This window comes from Talpa occidentalis, unplaced genomic scaffold (assembly GCF_014898055.3).
Source record: "Talpa occidentalis isolate TD23 unplaced genomic scaffold, MPIMG_talOcc4v2.1 talOcc4.10, whole genome shotgun sequence".
Classification (NCBI taxonomy): domain Eukaryota; kingdom Metazoa; phylum Chordata; class Mammalia; order Eulipotyphla; family Talpidae; genus Talpa; species Talpa occidentalis.
Genome location: NW_023600993.1, coordinates 18,355,235 through 18,379,662, shown reverse-complemented (window position 1 = coordinate 18,379,662; position 24,428 = coordinate 18,355,235). Strand labels below are relative to the sequence as shown.

General features: G+C 35.5%; 1 protein-coding gene across 5 annotated transcripts in view; it reads right to left on the bottom strand.

Annotated features, from left to right (window-relative positions):
- The window catches only part of RARB (retinoic acid receptor beta), an 885,139-nt gene that overhangs the window by 835,885 nt on the left and 24,826 nt on the right, over positions 1–24,428 (bottom strand). For 3 of the 5 annotated variants that reach the window (XM_054692829.1, XM_054692832.1, XM_054692827.1), the window contains 2 exons: positions 21,014–21,125; positions 10,990–11,123 (listed from right to left, as the gene is read on the bottom strand). The exons of 1 other annotated variant lie outside the window; for it this stretch is intronic. The gene's annotated coding sequence lies outside the window, so the exon portion shown is untranslated. Of the gene's footprint in view, positions 1–10,989; positions 11,124–13,413; positions 13,535–21,013; positions 21,126–24,428 lie in introns of those variants that run through there. One more of the 5 variants, XM_054692834.1, reaches the window with a different exon arrangement.

The following is a 24,428-nucleotide window of genomic DNA, read 5'->3' as shown; positions in this document are numbered from 1 at the left end:
AGACTTCAAACTCTACTACAAAGCCATAATCATCAAAACTGCATGGTATTGGAACAAGAACAGACATACAGACCAATGGAATCGAATAGAAAATCCAGAAATAAACCCACAGATTTATGGTCAACTAATCTTTGACAAAGGAGCAAAGACTATGCATTGGAGCAAAGAAAGTTTGTTCAATAAATGGTGCTGGGAAAACTGGGTCGCTACATGCAAAAGAATGAAGCTTGACCACTACCTCACACCATACACAAAAATCAACTCAAAATGGATTAAAGAACTAGACATAAGACCTGAAACCATAAAATACATAGAAGGAAATATAGGCGAAACACTACGGGATTTGCACATCAAAGACATCTTTACAGACACATCACCCAAAGCAGTGATAGTGAAGAGAAAGATAAACAGCTGGGACTACATCAAATTAAAGAGCTTCTGCACAGCAAAAGAGACAATAAGAAAAACAAAGAGAAACCCCACCAACTGGGAGAACATTTTTGCACCCAACACTAATGATAAAGGACTGATCACAAAAATCTGCAAAGAGCTGATGAGACTCAGCAACAACAAAGAAAATAATCCAGTCAAAAAATGGGCAGAAGAGCTAAAAAGAAACTTCTCTGAAGAGGAAATGCAAATGGCCAACAGACATATGAAAAAATGTTCAACATCACTTGTCATCAGGGAAATGCAAATCAAAACTACCATGAGATACCATCTCACACCAGTGAGAATGGCACATATTAAAAAAACTAGCAACAACAAATGTTGGCGAGGATGTGGAGAAAAAGGAACTCTTGTGCACTGTTGGTGGGAGTGCAAACTGGTCCAACCACTATGGAGAGCTGTGTGGAGATTTCTGGACCTACTAAACATAGAGCTTCCATATGATCCAGCAATTCCACTCCTAGGTATTTACCCAAAGGACACAGAAACATCAATTCCAAAGAGCACCTGCACTCCTATGTTTATAGCAGCACAGTTTACAATAGCTAAGCTTTGGAAACAACCCAAATGCCCAAAAATAGATGACTGGATCAAGAAGATGTGGTACATATATACCATGGAATATTACTCAGCATTCAAAAAAGATAAACACATGCAATTTGCAGCAACATGGATGGCACTGGAAGGGATCATGCTCAGCGAAATAAGCCAAAAAGAAAAAGAAAAATACCGGATGGTCTCACTCATAGCAGGAATCTAGAAAACTTAAATAAGGGACCAGGAAAATGAATATAAGAAAGTGAAAATCAAAATCAACAAAAAACTATGAACCAGAGACACTTTTTGGGGGGGGGGGGGGAAAGGATTGGGGTCAGAATGGGGCGTTTGCAATTGTATGGGGGAATATAAAAATAAAATTTAATATTTCAAAAAAAAAATAAATAAATAAATAAATAAATAAATAAAAAAATAAAAAAAAAAATAAATAAATAAATTTTTTAATTATAAAATTTTCTTTTGGTTTCAACACTTTTTGATTTTTTTAAAAATCTGCTCACCTTTATAAAAATCTAAAGAGCAGACACATTTTATTCATTATTGGGGTCATTCCAGTAAAAGTAATCATTCTGAACATATTTTTCACCATATACTATTTGATACAATTGGAGAAAGTAGATAAAATGTTAGATTCTAAATAAATAGTGGTATCAGTTTATTTTCCAATGTTCTGTTCTTTAAAATTAGGTAATTAAGGATTGAAAGTGGTAAAGTTATCATGAAATGAGGTTTGTTCTGGTAAATTTACCCTAGGTTAATAAGTCCTTGTTTGTGAATTGTTTTTAGCTCTGATTTTATTTTCCAAGCTTGCTTTAGTTCATTGGTCAAATTATATTGTAAGGGGCTTCCAAGCCAGGCCCTGACCTTAATTCAGCACAGCAAATGTCCCCAAATATCTGTGTGCCAGGCACCTGACTTCATCCCTGAAGGCATCTGCCTTCCCATCTGACAGTATTTAATCCCTTAGGAATTACTCAGCACATGTGTTTGGACAACACACAATGAACTATTAGAACAAATCTTGCGTTGTCAGTGACTTATCACTTTCTCTTTCATTTGTAGTTCTTAAGAAAATCTCCCCACATCCAAACATTGCCCCCAAAAAGTCTTTCACACCTCCAGTAAGGAGATTATTTATTCTTTCAAATGCCCCAGCATTTTTGGATGCCCAGGACTAATGGTCAGCCCCAAAGGATCTGTCCTCTGCCCACAGCCATGCAAGGGAGTGAATGCCTCAAAGGAAGGGGAGGGTTTGACTGTCTTTATCATTCCCCTGGTGCATGGATGAGGTATACTGGTACTGAGTCACACTTCAATTCATTTGGAAAATTGAGGTAAAATATTAGTATTAGTATTCTCAAATACTAGGTTAAAGCTGTAAGCAAGCTTATTATCTGGCAAAGCTTATCTAGCAAACTCACATAGTAAGCTCTCTGACTTTGCTGAATTATGTATAAAATTCTCTTGAGAAGGAGAACTTTGTGCTTGTTAGCAATAAGCTTGGTAATAATAACTCAATCTCTGTTCTAGAAAAAGAATAACAACCACATGGGCCATATGATAAAGCCCCCTTTGCCCATAAAGGGCATTTTCAAAAGTTTTCACAATGGCCAATCTGTCATTTGAAACTTAAAACACATTTCTCTGTAGAGATTATGTATAAATAGAGGTGTTTTCAGATAGAAAACAGAACTTCATGAGAAATGGTTTTACAACCACTTTCTTAACAAATCAGTTGAGAAATCATTGCAATCAATGGAAAAATTTTAATTCTGCAAGAATTAAACCTCAGTCATCGACATAGAAACCTTATCGGTCTAAGGAATCCACAAATGAAAGTGGAAAAAGCAAAAGAAGAGAAAGTTGACACTTGAAGTCAAAGGTCAAGGTCAACTTTTCCAGGAACACCTAAGAGGAAAAATCAGTGTGATCAGTCACTCTGGCTTGTAGTTGTTGCCATATTGTGAGTTCTCAGCCTATCCACACAGTATACGTCCCACAAATCCCATGGAAGTTGCTCTAATAAACAACAAATTCAGAAAACAAAATAAAACCTTAAATTGGCAATTTACACATATAATTTACTGTAGTGTGGGTAACCTTCCTAGGAAAGCTAAATGTTACATTATGTGAACAGCACCTATTGATACTCACTAGCATTTTCTAACATTTAAATATGTGGTGTAGGCTAACGGTCCTTAATAAATAAATTGCAATTGCAATAAATTATTATTTCTTATTTATCAATCACATATTTCAAGACATCTATAATAAAGATCCTAAGTGTATAAAATAACATTGGATATATACATTAAGAATAACTTGTAATTTTGGAAATTTGCAAGAATTCTGATTTTTTTTTCCAGAGTCCCAAATATTAATATGTCTGGAACATTGAAGACTAGTGATTTGTTTTCCAAGTATAGTGCCTAGACATTTACAGTATCTTCCCAGCACCTCCACCTTTTCCTGGGAGGTGTACCCTTCTCCCCTCACCCTACCACATGGCCATAGTGGAACTACCTGCTTTCCCTAGGCCACACATACATGGTCCAGAATTATCATTAATGAGTTCTGCCCTGAATTTTTCAGACTAGAACTGGGAAAATTTGCCTCTGGTAGTGGCAAAAGCTAGGAGATATGAATAGTACAGAGAAACTTTGGTGGAAAAACATGACATGAAAAACATGGAGGAAGACATTCAAGTACCAAGTTCTTTTTGCCTGTGAACCCACCTGTACCCTCTATCTTTACCTTGTGTTAGTTGTTCAACCCTGCCTTCGGCAACTGTTGTGTTTTTTCCACTTTACTTCAGTAGTTTAGGTTGGGTTCTGTTTTTTACCACCAAATGATTAATTCACAATGTGAATTACTGTGACCTGATTAATGCACAAGGTGAAGGAATACAGTTAAAATGTATTTGTACAGGCATATGAAAAAATGTTCAACATCACTTGCAATCAGGGAAATGCAAATCAAAACTACCATGAGATACCATCTTACACCAGTGAGAATGGCACATATTAAAAAAACTAGCAACAACAAATGTTGGCGAGGGTGTGGAGAAAAAGGAACTCTTCTGCACTGTTGGTGGGAGTGCAAACTGGTCCAACCACTATGGAGAGCTGTGTGGAGATTTCTGGACCTACTAAACATAGAGCTTCCATATGATCCAGAAATTCCACTCCTAGGTATTTACCCAAAGGACACAGAAACATCAATTCCAAAGAACACCTGCACCCCTATGTTTATAGCAGCACTATTTACAATAGCTAAGCTTTGGAAACAGCCCAAATACCCAAAAATAGATGACTGGATCAAGAAGATGTGGTACATATATACCATGGAATATTACTCAGCATTCAAAAAAGATAAACACATGCAATTTGCAGCAACATGGATGGCACTGGAAGGGATCATGCTCAGCGAAATAAGCCAAAAAGAAAAAGAAAAATACCGGATGGTCTCACTCATAGCAGGAATCTAGAAAACTTAAATAAGGGACCAGGAAATGAATAACTATAAGAAAGTGAAAATCAAAATCAACAAACAACTATGAACCAGAGACACTTTTTGGGGGTGGGAGGGGAGGGATTGGGGTCAGAATGGGGGGGTTGCAATTGTATGGGGAATATAAAAATAAAATTTATTATTTTAAAAAAAATAAATAAATAAATAAAATATAGTTGTAATATTTGGCCTCGATAATAAAGCTAACAATAATATTAACTAATATAACAATAACAAAATATTAATAGAAGAGTGGCTTTTAAAATGACAAATCCAGTGGGAGCTGTGACACAGTAACACCAGTTACTGACATCTTGGAGTAATTTAAATGATCAGGACTTCAGCTTAGGGTAAGCCACAGGTTCCCAAGGCACCCTATATTTCTTTTTTGATTTTTAAACACTCTACCCTACTTGCTTACTTATGTATCTCTCTTGCTCATAGCTTGTAAGCCACGCTAAGTATTTTAGTTATGTCTATCTTCTTTATTACGCTATCCCTCAAACCAAGTACAGAGTTGGGCAGTAGCAGTGGCTCAGTAAATATTTCTAGACTAAACTAGTGAACACATGAACAAAGGTACAGGGAATGTGGTATGTAGCTAGGAAAGACGGGAGAACTGGATATGGGACTTGACTCAGGTTCCTTAATTGGAACCAGAAAGTATGATGATGCGTGCACTGACAAAACCTTTGGAGATGTCAGACAACATGACAATGTTGCCTGCCTCAACCGGGAGGAGAGTGGTCTTGAGAGGAGAGACGAGAGTGCTGTCCAGAGAAAGCTCACCAACTTCACAGTGTTGTCAGGAACAGTCCTCAAAGGAACGAGGTCATCATGCCATTTCAATAAGGGAAGTTTTTTGTCTTCAGTAAAGTAGTTCTTTCCTCAGCACCCAACTGACCCCACTATATGCTGAATTGGACAGACAATAAGCAGAATGCATGAACTTTACCAAAAATATCCTTTGGATATTTTGTTTTCTAGTGAGAAAACAAAAGCCACAAGAGGGCAGAATGTATACTAAAGCTGAAATCTGTTAACTGTCCTGTTCCAGTTGCCTTTTAGTGATGAGGTTAGCCAAGTTCTGAAATTTTAAATTTGGGAGTTTCAACTCAAATGATTCTTTTTTTCACTTTTTCCAAAAAAAGAATGGCTTAGATTGGAGATTTCAGAAAGTAGATAATCAGCTTGGGCTGACTGGAGATGAAGGAAAATATTTTTTAAGGTTGGGAGCTAAACTGAAGCCAGAAAACAGTTTAATGAATGCCATTCTAGGGAATACTGTATGCTTGAGGCTGCTGCTACTCAAGGTAGGCAAGCACTATAATTTCACTTTTCAAAATTCAGTAACTGCTATCCCAGATCTATTGAGCTAGAATATGCATATTTAAAAAATGCACAGATTATCTGAATTCACATTAAACTTAGAGAAGCATTGGTCACAGAAATGGATAGTTATTAATATTTAATGGGGAAGGGGGTTATCAAGGATAGAATAGGAGAAGAGTGTGGGACAAGAATATTATAATTGAATTACTGGGTTCAGACAACTAGGACGTGGGCTCAAACATCAAGATGAGATTAAAAAAGGAAAAATATAGAGAATTAAGATATATTTAAAAGGCAAACTTAGCAGGAATTGATTAATTGGGAACTAGATGAGAGGGTGGGGGAAGGTAAGATCACAGGTATCCAGGTTGCCTCCGAAGCAGAGTGATATAAGAAAGTGATACAACCCTCTTTAAGCGCCAGAAAACAAAACGAAATACAAGTACAATAACGAAGAAATATCATTTTAGCTTTGGAAATGTCAACATCTCAGGTGTGCTATAAGCAAATGGAAACACTAGTTGGAAAACCTCGTAGCTTCATTGTGATAATGAAATAAGACATTACAGGAGGAAAAAAAGACATGATAAATCATAAAACACTATATAAACACATAAAATAGTATTTTGAACATATAGTCTTTTTTCCTCTGTGCTTTCGTCTATATTCTGATTTTGGTAAGCTAACAAATGATTAATGGGTATAATTACTGTCCTTACAAAACCTTAACTTGGAAGTTAAAAGGAAGCATAAAGTTGAAAAAAATCAGGGAAGAAGACAGGGAGTAGGAAACCTAGAAGATGAGGAATAGTAAGTCATTTTAGTGCTCATTGAAAGAAGTAAAGTTTACACAAACAGAAGACACCAAGAGTAAATAACATCAGCTTACACAGTAACCAGCCACATTGGCAACTGAGCACTTGAAATGTCATTAATTGAATTGATGTGAGGTAAGTAAAAAACATACAAGAATCCAATGATGAAAAGTAATAAAGGAATGGTAATTCTCTCATTCATTTATATATATAGATTACATGTTTAAATTCTAATATTTGCGGTATATTCAGTTATGGAACATATCATTATCATTGATTTCACCTGTTCTCTTTATGTACATGACTCACATTTGTCTCACATTAGATTTTTACTAGACAGTGCTGGAATACAGCATGAGCATGAAACTCATAGTTATTCTCTTGTTTCTTGCATCTTGTTTTGCATTTGCCTTCTCCTGTCATGTGAACTGGCTCTCCAGATGTTCCAGTTCCATCTTGACTTTCTCCTTTGCTCATTGCTTACCACCAGAAAGTCTTGTAATTAATGGAAGGATGTTGGTATATGACTTTCCAAATTCTCCTAGGCAGATCTTCTGCCCTCTTCCAGCACATTCTGTTCCCTTTTTAGTCATCACCATAAGTGATCTCTTGAAACTGTGTCCAGATTATTAGGATTGGAAGGAATTTTCAAGATAATCTAATCCCACACCCTGATTTTATGGGTGGAAAAAATCTACAATTACAGAAATGCTAGTAGAAGTACATAAAAAATGTTTTTTCCACTACCCAACACTTTCACTGCAAAAGGGCCCAGTTTAGGAACAAAGGGTTGGGGAAATAAAGACATTACCTGATTAAGGGAAATCGAAAGATGTTGTTATTAACAGACCTATCCTTAAAACTTGGCTAACTTATATTTGGGTAAAGAAACCTAAATGGAAGTAAGACTTCCTTACTTCATGCAAAATGGTAAAATGTCAATACCAGTAGACTGTGACCAGTCACATGTGTAATACCATGAGCAGCCACTCTGAACTATAGAGAGATACACTCAGGAATGCATAAATCAATCAAAATAAATTCTAAACATGTTCAAGTAATGCACAGGAAGGCAAGAAAAGAGAAAGTTGGGGGTGGGAATGGGAACCAGGGGAAACAAGAAAGTAAATAAATAAAATAGCAGATTTAATCCTAGCATATCAAAAATTACCAGAAATATAAATGATTCAAAATATCCTAAGAAAACAGAGCTTAGAGTGAATTAAAAATATTACCCAACTATATGCTATTTACAGAAAACTCACTTTAAATTCAACATAAGTAGACTGAAAATTAAAAATGAATAAAAATATACCTGGCAAACATAAATTTAAATAATAATGAAAGAGCAGAAGCAACTTTATATAGGTGATAAAATTACACAGAACTAAACACACAGACACAAAGGATTGCAAGTACAACCATGAAGATACAATTGACAGGTAGACTGTATCATTATCAATATTCAAGTTGTGATATTGTACTGTACTTTTGCAAAACATTTCCACTAAGGAGAAACTAGCTAAAGGACTTGTGGGAGCATTCTATTATTTCTTACTGCTACATATGAATCTATAACCGTCTCAATGAAAATTTCAATCAAACAAAGATTTTACCTAAACAAAACAAATCCACAGACTGAAATGAGTATTCTTCTATCTCAATTTTAGGATAAGTTAGCAACAATAGAATTAATATTCAGTTTCTCCCCTTTATTTAAAGTTATGTAAATCATACCGACTGATTTAATATTTATCATGCATATGGTCCACTACTAAGAAAATGTTTATTTTAAAATTCAGTCTTTTATAAATAAATCTTGAAGAAAATAGTGACATTATAAAGTCCAACTATTTCCATCAGATAAAAGAATCTTCAGTAATAAAAAGCAGAGCCAAAAGAGATATATATCAAAAGGGAGCTTAGTCTATGAGGGTTTCTCAGGTATCTGGGAGCATCTCTAATTTTGATTTTGAGATTTAGGTCAAAAATCCTTACTTAGACTCAACAATACAGAAAGACACAGCTAAGGCATATGTGGATTAATATCCGCTTCTGTGTAGTGCACTGGAATGGAGGTCTCCATATTTTATTCAATAAGTGACCCCAACACCTTTTTACTCCTGGCATAATTCAAGATTGAGCACCACCTCCATTTCAAATTTAAATTAATGGGAAATTAATGATAGTTTTGCTTCTGAATATTACTACTTAATCAGTTCTATATGGCAAGTGCTTTAATCTTATGCCGCTTCATGGATGTTGTCTCTTTAAATTGTATTAGCCTATTTAAATTACCATATTAGCATAAATGTATAACTGAAAATACTCAAAGTATGCAAACAGAATAAATCCTGAGAAAAATGTGCACTGTCATTAGCTAAGGCAAGAAAATGACTTCTAGAGATTTAGAGTTATGTACAGAATGAACGAGATTTGATGGGACAAGGAAGTAACACCACAGTTGACCTAGTAGAAGATAAAATGCAGCACGTGCAGTGTGTCAGTGGGTTCCAGACCTACTGAAGCTATGTATTCCCCAAGGGAGCCCACTAAGCTGGAGACAGGAGTCCTGAAACTGCCATAGAGACAATGAAAAAGAAAGTCCTAGGGGCAGATGGAGAGTCTGCACTAATTTTTTTTTTTAATTCAGTTAATTCTGATGTGCAACATCTACTGATAAAATTTGGGAAATCAATGTACTGAATCAAGGTCAGTAAACTGTTTCTGAAAAGATCCAAACAGTTTATATTTTATACTTTGGGGACCATATGATCTCTGCTGAAACTATTCAGCTGCGTCTTCATGTTCAAGCAGCCAGAGGCAATATGTAAACCAACAGTGGTCGCTATGTCCATTGAAACTTTATTTATGGACACTGAAATCTTAATTTTATCATGTCATCAAGTTGTCTTCATTTTATTTTTTTGACCATTAAAAAGTATCAAAACCATTTTAACCTTCTAGCCTGAATAAAAGTAGATGGTGGGCGGAATTAATCCTGCAGCCTTGATTTGTTCAACCCTGCATGAAATTAATATCAGTATTTCCTTCGTAAGTCAGAATTAAAATTTGATTTACATTGCTTTGGATTTACTGGGGGAAAAACCCAGCATCAATTACTACTTTTTCTCCTTTTTGTATGTTCACAGTGTTTAAACAGTTCAAAATCCTATGTAACTTGAAAGTTAAAGGTGGAAAAGAATGAAATGAATTTGGCTCTGCAAGTAGCAAGGCAAATGAAGGCATTATCCACATTCTCTGGATGACAAGCAAGTGGTGCTTTCTGCGTCTGTTGATCAATTTGAGACTATCAATACAAAATTATATTTTTAATTCTGTCCAGTTCTTCATTTATTTGTATAGTGTCATTACTACATGATGTATGATGGTGCATTTAATGTAATTTAACTTTAAATGGTGTTGGTTTAATTCAAGTAGCTTTTTAATTAAAGTAAACCAACATTTGCTGCTTCATTGCCTAACAAAATAAATTGGGAGTGAGCATAATGCATGAATTTAAAATATGGATAAAGATAATAACTCAAGATCCTTCTTCCACATATTTCCTCTTAATGAATTTCAATGGAAGCCTTAAATTGTTCTGTAGGACCACAGAATAGGGTTTGTGCTACCTCTTTTTTTTAATTTACTGTAGGTAACTAAAGGTCAGGATATATTTAACCTTTAGGGAAGGGCTCAAATCACCAATGTAATATAATCTTCAGTAAAATGGTCTAAATAAGCAAAAAATTCATAGAAGTAGGGAACTGACAATCAATGAGGTTCTTTTTTTAACCAGAATTTATGTTACTGAATCAAAAAAGGACTTATTTAAAGTCTGCACTGAGTCATGCTTAACTTTAACTGTAAATACTACAGCTAAGCCCTGCCCCCTCATGCCATCCATTCTAGTGGAAAGAGCTAGATAATAAACAAGCAATTATATCTACATTTTGTCATATGGTAACAAATATTAATAAGATGACAGGAGGAAGGAAGTACGGTATGGTATGTGCAAAGCTACCATTTCTTTCTTTACAGTGGTCAAGAAAATAGGCTCTATGAAGGTGATGTCTCAGCATAAAGAACTAAATGAAGTGAAGGAAAAAGTCATGTGTTTATCTGGATGAAGAGCATTCCCAAGCAGAGGGATTAATACAAATACCCAGATATGGGACCCCATTTGGAATGTTCCAGGAACAACAAGGATACCAATATGGATAGGCAAGAGTAATTGATCTCCATAAGTATAGGCATTGATCTTTTTATATTCACCTGCCTTCTCCTTGTATCTGGACTGGGTCTATGATTCATTTCTTACCAATAGAGTGAGATGGGAGTGATCCTTCACAACTTCAGAAGACAGGTCAGAAGACCCCACCATTTTCAATCTTCTTGTCTTAGCACATTTATTCTGGGAAAGGCACCAGCTCTGTAAAACTTCCGTTTACCCTGCTGTTGAGAACACATGGATGGGGCTTTGCAATCATTCATTCATACAATCAAAGCACCAGGAATATGTGAGGTGCTATAAACAAGACTAGCAAGTACCTGAATTCTACCACCAAGTGAGACTATTCAAGAATCACCAAATCCTACCTAAAATCTTCACTAACAAAATCATGAAAAATTAGGTTTAAATGATTGCTGTTTTAAGCCACTAAGTCTTGGGGTAGTTTGTTATGCAGCAATAGCTAACCAGAACAACATATGGGGTTGATAGGAATAAAAGACTGTGTGAACAGGCAATATACAATGAGGCATATAATCACAAGACCACTGAGGAACATTAAATCAATTTCTAATTAAAAGGCCTAGGTCAACTATCTACAAGTGAGGTGCACGCTTGGGGCAAGACTTTTTCATGACTGAGGGTAGTAGAACAATTTGAAACATTGACACCAGTGACCTTTTGCTTCCTTCTTCCCCAGAATAAGTTGCCCACATGTATGGGTCTAATCTGGGGGCACTGGCCACTGCTTCCCTGGTCAGGAAAACCATTCAGAAAGGAAAAATTTCATGCATCAGAATGTAGGTCAGTGAACAGAATTCATTCAATGGATTAACACAGGGAGGACAGAAATCTTTATTGGAATACTCCATTTTTTTCATTTGAGTTAGAAACTAGATGTTTGAGATGGAAACCAGATGCTTGAAATTCATGAAAGAACAAAATTCTAACCTCTGAGGCATTAATTAGTTCAGTATAGAAAATACTAACGCATGGCTATTAATGGCCATGCTTTTAAAAGTTATCTGTACCTTCACTCTCAAACTATGACAAAGAAGACAATCACAAGGTCATCTGGCCATCAGTCTCCAAGATTTCAAGGAACAGGTTCATCAAAACTAGTTAAGGTTAGTTTTTTCTCTCACTAATGGGATTCATTTGTAGTGTCATTTGGTTTGGGAAATACTATTCTAGAAAACAAAACTAGAAGAAAACTTCATATTTGGTATAAGTCAGAAGGACAATAATACTTAACTATAGGCAACTTTTAAGAAATGATCACTTGTGGCAAATGTTATGCTATGTAAGTCTTATAAATGTTATATAAAACCAATAAAGTAGGTACTATAATTTACATTTCATGTACTAGTAAGTTAAGACTTAGACTATTTCAATTATTCACTCAAAGTTAAGTAGAATTCCTGATTCCTAAGTCTGTGTTCTTAAAACACTGTATTACAGGGAGTTATATTGCCTATATCATAAGCAAGTCCCCTTGAGTTTATGAAGAGTTTATAAAGATAAATTTTGGTCACTAATAAGATGGGTTGTTTTCAGTTGAATTCTGTCTTGATCTTCAAATTAAAAAAAAAATAACACATTTGTATGAATTGCTTATTTTCAACCATGAAAATCTATGTTAATATAAATTTAACATTAAATTAACATCATATAATAGATAATAGATACAGAATTTCTGCTGATCAAAAATACAAAGGAGTTGGTCTGAGGGAGAGCAATTAACTGAAACATTACACTCTTGGAATACATATGAGGAAAAAAATAAAACCTGGAAAAGCATCAAAGCCCAATTTCAATATCATATGGGATTCTGGCTGACTTTTCTTCATTTATTTGGCCTGTAGGATTTCTCAACCAATTTCTCAGTCCTACAGGCCAAATGATGATATATTCATAAAAAAGGAAAAATAGTCAAGATGGAAAATACGGATCTTATTTAGGTACACACAAAAATTCCAGTTTCTACACCCAGCATTCACAGTGTTCTGGGTCTGCTTTTTTGGTGGCCAAAAAACATAAATTTATTTAATGTGAAAACTGTTAAAGTTGGGCATTTTCATTTAAAACGGTGTTGAGCTAGCTTCCTTGCCTTTCAGCTAAAATATCTTTGAAGTCAAAAATATAAAAACAATGCTGAAAATTAATGCAACTTATCTGAAACCAGCATCTGGAAGGAGTTTCTAGCTATAAGGCTGATGGAGCTGGGTGGGAAAAAATGAGATTGTGACCACTGATGCTTTGCCCCCTGAATTAGAGCATCTCTTTCAGCTTAAGAGAATGCAAAGAATAGAATAATTTCTTCATTTAGTTTCCACTTTCCCCAACTAGACCTGGAGTATAAGAAAAATTAACATTATTCTGCACAATTCTGTCCTTTTAGTTTCCAAAGGATTAACTTTCAAGCATCTTTACAATCATATTGAAACTACAGCTGCCAGGAAAAAAGCAGGATGAGTAAGTAGGTGGTCAGCATAATAGACAGTTGTGGCTAACCTAGAAGTGGGGACCATCATCTCTAGTCCCTGGAAAGGAAGGTTTGTAAGAGGAAGAACCTGGTAGCACTACGCTATAGACAGAATTATGCCTCTTCAAATTTTTGAAACACTAGTGTCCAATGTAACTATGTTTGGAGAGGGGTCATTATGATGTAATCAGGTTAAATGAGGTCACAAGAGTAGTGTCCTAAACCAATAGAATTAGTTTCTTATAAGAAACACCAGAGTGCCTGCTATCTCCACCATGTGCGGACACAGCAAGAAGCCTGCTTTTTTATAAGTCAGGAAGAGCTTTTCAACTAGAAATTGAATCAACTGGCCCTTAATTCATGGACTTTTGCCTCCAGAATTGCAGGGAAATTAATTTCTGCTGTCTAAGCCATCTTATCTATGGTATTTTATTATAGCAATTCAAATTCAAACAGACCAGGACAAACTATATACAGGAGACTGATTTTTGTCATGAATCTATCACTTCAGTCCTAAAAGAACTAGGCAATTATGGCAACTCAGTGCTCGAAGGTAATCTCTGTTATATTAAGATGAATAATATTTAAGGACCATGCTAAATAGGGAGAACAGTCATGTTCATGAATACAAGATGTAATCTTGTCACGATTTCAGTTTAAGGCATTCCAAAGAAAGAAACAAGATTTTCTACAATTCAATGAGTCTTTCCTAAAACTTACATGGCAGAGCAAAGGACTAAGATGCTCACAAAGAACACATGGGAGGGATTAAAAAAAAAAAAAACCTTAAGAGTACTTGTCCTGTTTGATATTAAGATTTGGTATAAAACTAGTGAGTAAGACGAGGTTATCTGGTGCAAAGAAACAGAAGTAGATCTGAGTAGGGAGCACAGAACCACCAGTACAACATGTATATAAAAACATTGTATAACAGAGATGACATTTCAGGTCAGGGAGAAAAAAGCAGATGGTTGAATCTATGAAGCAAAAAATAAAATAAAATCTCACACCATACATAAAAAGCAATTCCAGATGGACTAATGATTTATTTGTAAAAGGCAAAATTTCAAAACCTTCAGAATCAATGTAAGACAGTACCTTTATGACATTAAGATTAATAAACAAGAAAACAAGCCAAAAGTAAGCCTGAGCAGCAATGATAATATCAAACAAAATAAAAATCAAGGTAGAAAAGATAAGTAGCAACAGCATATAGTGGGACAGAATAAAGTAAATCGAAGAGATAAGGATCATGAATACTGACACCTAAGATTATAAACTGAAAGAAGGCAGAGAAACAAAGGTGATAAATAAAGTAAAAAATAGATACAATGATTGGAATTTAAGATTTCAACATACCCTTCTCAGAGCTAAATAAATTAAGCATAACAAAAACAGAAATAATAAAAATAACACATAGATACATGTGAAATTTGACACCCAAGAAACAGAATACATATTTCTTGGAAAAGAAAACACTCCAAAAATTAATTACATGCTGTTCCACATGAATACCTCAATAAATTTCTAAAATTCAGTAACAAAATAACATAACTAAATAGCCCCTCTACCAAAGGAAAAAAAACATCATAAAGGAAATCTAAAATTACTAAGTGATGAAGAACTGTAAACATTTTATCGCAACTTGTAGTCCATAGCTAAAGCAATTTTCAGTAGGAAACGTATAGCTTTAAATGGATACACAGAAAACTAAAGATGTTGAAAAAATAAACAATGAAAGAGGCTGGGGTAAGAACAATAAAGAAAATCCAATGAAATCAGAAGAAAGGCGAGAATAAAGATAAGTGAAATAATTTAAAAAATAAAACACACAATAGAGAAGATTAATAAAATCAAAAGTTAGAATTTTGAAAACCTGAGTAATCAGGATTTATTCCATTAATAGAATAAGGTTCTATTTTAGGAAATCTATCCATGCAATACACCATAATAAGGAGTTAAAGGTAAATTAAATGGTTATCTCAATAGAGGCTGAAAAGTAATGATAAAGTTCACCATTGATTTTTATTGAAACACTTAAAAAACTAGAAATAGAGAAACTTCTTAAATATATAAACATCTAAATATCTAAAAACACTGTAGCAAACATTATACCAAATGGAAAGGCTATAGACACATTCCAATGAAGATTATAATCAAGGGAAGTATACTGCTATCACCATTATAAAGTCTTGTCCATGGTACATGCAAAGCGAAAGAAATGAGTCACATATTTTTTTCAGCTGTGATTATCCACATTGAAAACTCACCAAAAAATCAGTAATCACTTAAATTAATAACAGAATACAGTCAGGTTGGTAGGTATAAAGTTATTTCTCTATACCAGCAATGACCAAATAGATAATAACATACAGAGTATAACCAATATAAGGAAAAAAATGTCACTCAAAGTAGCAATTAAAAATATAAAACATCGGGCCTCCCCGGTGGCATAGCGGTTGAGCACTGGGCTGCGAAGCTGCCCACAGCCTCTGCAGCGCCAGTTCAATGCCGGCAGGCAAGGATCCCACGTGACACAGGAGACCTCTCCTGTCTCACCTGCTGCTCCCCTCAGCAGTGTTGTAGGGTAAGGAAAAATTTCAGGCTTTTCTGCTCTCCCGCCATCAGGATAGATGATGGATCTTTGGGGTCCTGAATGCATACCTGATGGCGGACACCTGGAGTAGGGTGTGGGCAGATGTAGATAGGATTCACCTTGGCTAAGACTGTGCTTTTAAGGGCGGCATCACGGGGACGCCAGCAGAAGCTGAGAAAGAAGCAGGAGAAGCCGAAAGAGAAGCCAAGAGAGAAGCAAAGAAGCAGAAGCAGAGATCACCGGAGAGCCCAGATAGAGTGAGGATTTGCTGGGGACTGGGAGGACTGCCAGCCTCCCGGCCCCCCAGCACCCTTGCCTGCTGTGTACCGGGTAAATCCCAATAAAAAGACCTGCAAAAAACCACTGAGGACTCTGACTCCTCCTTTACCCGGTCTGCTGGATTATAGAAAACCTGCACTGTGCCCATTCCTGCCCCTTATAAGTGTACATCATCAGTCTTGCCTGTTCTGCTCCCTGCTCTGGCTCTGGTGAATTCTCTCACCCTCCTGTGTTTCTGACTATACCCAGTGCTTGTATAGAAAAATAAATAAATCTTTTTTAAATATATATATATATATATAATATCAAGATAAAAAGAAAATATAAGCCATTTTTAGTTTTTAAAACAGAGGGAATTGAATGTGTGAATTGGTTTCAAAAGGGATAGGAAAGCTAAAAAAAAAAAAAAAAGATAGTACAGTGAGCCAAATCAGAGATCAAAGTAGTCAGACTGGAGCCCAGGGGCAAGGTTTACCATGCAGCTGTAGCTGGTACCACAGTGGCACTGTCCATCACAGACCAGAGCTGTGACAGAGACAGAGAGGACACAAATCCCTGTGTCTTCCTTTTCCTCTTGCCCTCCAAGCTCCTACCCGTACTTCCAATTGACCAAACTAAGCAGAAGATAACCTATTATGGGATACTGGAGAATTTATCTACCCAGGATTGTAGCTCCATCAGATGAAACCACTTCCACAGCTCCTGCCCCCAGGTTCTATGAATAGCTTCCTAGGATGGGCCTTTCAGGCCTGAAAGAATATGCTAGCTGCTGCTAGTATGCTAGGGACTATGGACCATGGGGTCTAATACTAGTTACTCCTCTATACTAGCAATAACCAAATAGATAATAACATAGAGAGCATAGATAATATAAGGAAAAATAAGATGTCATTCAAAGTATCAATTAAAAAAATAAAACATCTATCAGGATTAACTTCGCATGTACCACTGGACAAGGCTTTAAGTCCTGTGTTTCATGGTAATGGTGATAGCAATATTCTTTCCTTGGTTATAATCTTCACTGGAATGTGTCTATAGTCTTTCCATTTGGCATAGTGTTTGTCACAGTGTTTTTATATATATAGATGTTTATACATTTAGGAAATTTCCCTATTTCTAGATTTCTAAGAGTAGGTAGAAAGCTATCAATACCGTAGCCCCCATAGTATCAAGACACTATATGCTAGTATCTTGACACTTTTCAACTTTTTGTTTTCCTTAACCCTGCCTATAAGTAGTGCCTTCATTAAGCCACTTATTTAGTACTCTGAGAATGCCATTTATTTCTTGTCAGATTCTGACTTATAAATGCCAAGGAGGAGGTGTTAACACCTATACCAGGAATGAAATTCCTCACATTGTACTCATGAACTATGGCTTCCCTGGAGTCATCTTCTATTGTCAGGGGAAAAATAAAAGCAATTCAGATACTAGATTAACAATGAGATGATTCTTTCTTAAAATTTGAAACATGATAGAATTTAGTGCATTAGAAATGCAACTCTCTTTTCAAAACGTCTTTCTCCAGTCAAGAAAGCACTTCAAGACCAATTTGACACTTGTACTTCCTAAAGCAGCAATTTAAATCTTGAAGAGATCTATAAGCAACCAAAACAAAAATTTTAAGTTCTTTGTAGAACATATTTCACCAAGTGCTTCCAATCACTGGTTTCCAATTACTGTCAAACAGCAATTCTCTTTAATTTCTTTAGTTATTTTCCTCTTTATCTTCTTGATTTTGAAATTTAAAAAATGAATAATTTAGAGAGAACTGAAGCTATCAATAAAAATGTTATCATTCCTTCTTTGGATAGCTATGGTATAGGCCTAAAGGCACTTGTAATAGAGATGCTCTTTGTTAAAGAGATTATCAATTTTTGAAAACGGTAAAAGAGTTACGTGTCAATTTATCATGAGAAGATATTTCCAGTTAAATCTTTTTTATGTGCATAAAAAAATAATCCAAATCTACCATGTGCCCCTTTTAGAACCAGATTTTTACTGTTATTCATGAAAACTTCCACCTCCAATTTCAATAACCTTCTACCAACCTAGCCAGGCCCCTTCCCAAAAAATTTTCTACCCATATCATTAATATTTAAAATGCTGTTATATTGACTGTCAATTTAGAAAAAAAATGAAATGAATTTCACAGGGTTTGGTGATGTATGTTAGGCTACTTTGGATAGAAATTTCTCTTTCTCTCCTCCTAGTGAGAGCTCAAACCATTTGGGTTAGAGGAACAAAAAGAATAGGAGGATAATATTCCATTGTGTATATGTACCACATCTTCTTGATCCAGTCATCTATTTTTGGGCATTTTGGTTGCTTCCATAGCTTAGCTATTATAAATAGTGCTGCTATAAACATAGGGGTGCAGGTGCCCTTTGGAATTACTGTTTCTGTGTCATTTGGGTAAATACCTAGGCGTGGAATGGCTGGATCATATGGAAGCTCTATGTTTAGTAGTTCAAGAAATCTCCACACAGCTCTCCATAGTGGTTGGACCAGTTTGCACTCCCACCAGCGGTGCAGGAGAGTTCTTTTTTCTCCACAATGGAATATTACTCAGCAATCAAAAAAGATAAACACATACAGTTTGCAGCAACATGGAGCTAGAAGGGATCATGCTCAGCGAAATAAGTCAGAAAGAAAAAGAAAAATACAGATGGTCTCACTCATAGCAGGAATTTAGAAAACCTAAATAAGAGAGCAGGAAAAAGACTAATCAATACAAAGTAAAAATCAAAATCAACAAGCAATTATAAACCAGAGACACACTGGGGAGGGGGTGGGGGGGGAGGAGGAGGGAGGGGGGGGAAAGGAAGGACTAGAGTCAAAATAAGGGGGGTGCAATTGTATGGGGAATATAACCAAAATGAAAATGCAAACATTGTGCAAAGATGAAAAAAGATGTAAGAATTATATAAAATCAAATATTTAAATAAAAAAATAAAAAATAAATAATTTTTTTTTAAAAAATTAAAAAAAAAAAAAGAATAGGAGGATAAGTGAAGAAACTTTAGAAGAGACAAGTTGATGAATTTCCTTGAGAGTAGATAGACGGGGCCCAAGTGGGAAAGCAGTTGAAACTGGAATAGCTAGTCCCTGCTGAATCAAATGTCTAATGGGTCATGAGAACACTGAAGTTTTATGTACAAAGTTAACCAGAAGAAGATAATCAACTTCATCCCACAACACTCAGTCAGTCGATTATCATGTGACCTTCTTCAGGAAAATTCAGGTTCCAGAAGTAACACCTAAAGGAACTGGTTTTGTTGTTCTCCAAATATTTGGATTTAGCAAAGCCTACAAGCCTGAAACTCAAAGGAGAGTATTTCTGTGTAGCTATCAAGAGCATTAATTATAGTGATTCACCAGAGAAGCAACAAGATTCAGGAGGTCAGAGAGAGGTTAGAAGTTTTATAGTGAGAGAGATCAGGTTCTTTAAGAGTAAGATGAGAGAAATGAGTGGAAGTCATGGTCCAAACAGCAGAAATTCAGAGCTTGAAATCTTCACCAGCTCCAAGTGAAATCATGAAGTAGAAAAGCTGATAGAAAATGAGAAGGCTGACAATACTATGAAGACAAAATATGGGAAAAGTAATAAACACAGACACCAAATTTATGTAGGAAAACAAGTGTAGAAACCATACAGCTAGAAAACAAAAATACAATGTTAATAAAAAAATGCCCTGAAATGCAAGAAATTTATTTTCACATAAATAATTATGTTGATTTTTAAAAGAATTTGAATCTGTCATCTATATCCAAAAAGCACTGAATCAGTTACAAAGTGCCTACAAAATAAATTACTCAAACTTTAAATGTTTAACTATTTTTCTTCAAATTTGGCTTCCTTTTCATTTCTCATTAAGAACTGAAATCCTTCCAATATTGAAATATATAGTTTTATCTATTTTTAGTTAAAGTTTAAAAGGCATTTTAATGATTTCAGTATCTTCTCATGCAGAAAAATTTAGATAACTTCTTAAAAACTCCTCCAGCTAGGCTATTTTTTTTCAAGCATGAAAATTTCATCCTCTCCACCATTCTATAATTTTTCTAGTAAAAATCATTTTTACATTTTTCTGATCTCTTTCATCACAAAAATAACATGCAATGTGGGAAATAAGTCTTTAAATTATTCTACAAGCTTATTTATTTACATTAAAGTTAAATTACTTTGTTTTTTTTATCTACTTTTAATGCCACATTTGAAGATTTAATTCCAGATGAGATTTAGCTATAGAGGAAAGACTGACCTCTAAAACTAGGAAGGAGCTTAGCACATTATTTATACTTAAACTATACCTGTAAATGATCACCAATCTGTCTTTCTCACCCTTTAAAAATGTTTTCACATTTAATTTTATGTAGTTAACATTAGGAAATAGTCCAGGGAACTCATTATTGCACTTTTTGTAAGTATGTTTTTGTTCTAGCTCCTAACGAAGATTCTTTCAGGAAGGTCCATAGGAGAAATTTCTGTATCTTCCTGCCACCTAATCACTGATTATTTTCTTTGATTCATAAAAGCCAAAGTTGCTTTTATCTTTAAGATGCCTACCAAAAAAAACCCAAAAAACAAAAAACATATCCTGTTAGTCCTTTCTCCAATAGTTATTTTTTTAATGGAAATTTTTAAAATTGACTGGTTCAATATGGAATTTTCCATATAAAAGTGTGTGGCCTGTTCCTTGCAAGGAATGAGATTTCTTTATATGCATTTTGTACGTTTTTGCCATACTTACTTTCATTCTATTTTCCTGCTAGTATTCTCCCTCTGTCTCAGCTCTCTGACTCTCTTGAGTTTAACTTGTTTTATCACATTGTATATGTCTTGGAAGTCTGTTTCAAGTCAACCTTAGAAAGGAATGTTATAATGAACAAAAACAGCAACAACAAACAGACTTAGTTAAATCAGAATCTCATTTGCGAAACAGCTCCAGTAGAGAAGTCATCAGCACAGACAAAATGCAATAAGATATACCAATAGATACACAGACAGGTACCTATTTCACAGAATTTGCTGAAAGAGCTTTTTTGGTATCTTTTATGCTCATTTTAATACCAGAAGTCTACTGACTGGAATGGAATCCTGTTTTGTTTACTTCTCTAACACAGCAGCAGGAACAGTGTCTGCCTTATGGTAAGTACTCAATTAAGGTTCATTGAATTAATTAGTGCCACCTATAAACGTAATGTTTCACTTCCTCAGGCCATGACTACAGTTGCATCCAATTTCTTCCGAACTACCATGAAAATGCAAGGAATGCATACACACATGGTTTATGTGAGAGACAATGAAATGCCCATTGATATTGGACAAACCAGATACCCTTATTACTTTTTTTTTTTAATGGAGTTATTTATAATGAAAAAAAATTGCCTGGTTCAACATGATGTTTACACATAAAACAATTATTACTCTGAATTCTACAAATAAGATGTTCAATTGTTCTTCCCTTATAAAGCATGTGTTACTATATGGTAACCTACAACTTAAATTTTTTTATAAAATAAGTCATTCCTGGGCCTCCCCAGTGGCACAGCAGTTGAGCGCTGGGTTGTGAAGCTGCCCCCAGCTTCTGCAGCACTAGTTCGATCCCCGACTGCTCCCAGGCCACCGGAGTAGGGTCCCACATGGCACGCAGACTTCTCCTGCCGCCCGCTGCTCCCCTCAGCAATGTACTTTGGTCCTTCTGCCTGTTCTGCTCCCCGCTCTGGCTCTGGCGAATTCTCTCACCCTCCCGCGCTTCTGACTGTACCCAGTGCTTGTATAAATAAATCTTTAAAAAAAAAAAAAACTCATTCCTTTAAATTAATAAGTAATCTTAGCATTTCAGTTTCACATGAAACATTTACATCATATTTTATAGAAAAGAAGGTAAGGAACTTCTTAACAAGACCTACAAGCATGGAGAGAACAGAAGAAGGAAGAATAGAAATAAAAATATTGTAAGCTGGAAAGCAGATGGATGAGCAGTAATCAATTTAGCAGAACAAAAGCCTAAGCTAACAGCAGAGAACACTGAGAACCAAACTCATCTTCACCAAGGAATTCTCAAAGGAGTCAGAGACAGGCAACAACAGGCACTTCTGGAAGTGGGTGAACGACATACAGACTTTAAATAAAAATAACTGGGTAAAAGCATTGTAAGAAGCAGCTCTTCTCCTGGAGACTCCACTTTGCCCCAGAGTGAAAGCTCTTTCCTCACCCTAGCAGACTATAAATACATTCTCCAGAGAGTGTAAATGGAAGGTCTCCATACTCAAAATGCCAGACATAGCAGAAAGTATAATCTTTGAACCAAAAATAGGGATTAAGCAAAAATATGCCGACTGAATGCTGAAATCTCCAATCTTTTGAATGCTGGCAACCAGGCCATTATCCTCCAGGCAGTAGATTGAAAACGCTTCTCTGGGAAATCCAACCAGTCCCAGAGTAAAGATGTAAGATATTTACATTGGGATGTCCCAACTAACAACCAAGCAGACCATTCCATACTGAAACTAAAAGTCAACCAGTCCCAATCTCATGTTAAGAGCTAGTTAGCTTCCATTAGTAGTATATAAAATGCAACTGATTTATCATTTATCATATAATCTCCCTAAATGAGTTTAATAGTTGCAGATAGTTTATTTTTCTATTCTTAATATCCTAACAATCAGTCTTGTCATCTGTGAAAAAACAGTTTTGTCCTAAGCATCAGTATTTTTTAAATCTCCCTAAGTGATATGGATTATACTTAGAGTTGAGAATCTCTGCTGTACTGCAAAAGCTAGAAATAAAAAACAACCAAAGAGAGCTCAGTGCAAGAAACAGAAACTTCAAAGAAATGACAACTCAAAAGAAACTAGTGCTGGGGCCTCCCTGGTGGTGCAGGTGTTAAAGACAGCGCTATCAAGTTATTGGCAGCCACCACAGCACCAGTTGGATTCCCTGGCTGGCCAGGGAGCTGACCCACATGGTGCAGCAGACCTCTCCAGTCTCGCCTGCTGCTCCCCTCAGCAGTATATTTCAGTATATCCACCTGTTCTGCTCTGTCTCTGGTGAATCCTTTCACCCCATACCCCCACACCTCTGGCTTACACCCCAGTTCTTGTATACATAAATAAATAAATCTTTAAAAAAAAAAAAAACTAGTACTGATATAATCAAAAGTATCAGAGAAGAACTGATGTATAGATGTTCCAACTCAGAAGTTAAACAGAATTGATTTTACATACTGGACACACTTTACTTCTGACCTTGATTTCACATACTGGACACACTTTACTTACTTAAGTTCTTTGAAACTGTTTCTTCATCTACAAAACAGTGATAATATTTGCATCCACCTCAGGGTTGATGTGAGTGTAAAATGAGATAGTACTTGGAAAGCGGCTAGGAAAGTGTCTGCCACAATGTATTATTAGCAATGTGCAGCAGTCACTCTAGGTGAAACTCCTTTCACTGTTACCTGTTATAGTGAGTCAAATAGAGAAACTGCCCTTGGCACACTAAATCAAATAAGCAATCTTATTAGTGAAAATACTATCAAATTTCAAAGGCAAACAATACATCAGTTGGTGGAGAACAAGCAGAATTTGTGTATGTTAAAAAATAGTTTAATGCAGTGATTATTCTCTTCTAAAATGAGTTCTCATTTATAAAATTATCTTGAAATTTTTTCACTCACATTTTCTTGGTACAAGGTATAAGTTCAAATTTGCCACAGAACCCTGGTCACTCAACAGCATCTGTAAAGCACCTGTGCAGCAGCTCACAGAACATACTATAAAAGTGGCTCTCTGAATGATCATTTTATACATATATATATATATATATACACACACACACATAAATCTTTAATCTAGTTTCATTTTCATCTCACGTGAATTTAAATTTGTCAGGAGTGCATGTATTGTTGTTTTTTTTTTTTTTTAACCCCTCCTGGCTATTAGACAGAGTAGACAGTGATACACTTCCATAAGTCTCAAAAAGAACCCAAGAATTACATGTCTCTTAAGTTCTCAAAAAACTTCATTTGGAATTTTCAGACCTGAACTTAATAGTCCTTAGATAATCAACAAAACATATTTCAGAATCATCTTGGCCAATAAAGGAAAAGAATAAAATTTCTCACGTTAAATGATACTAACAGGAAATGGCCCATTTTCCAT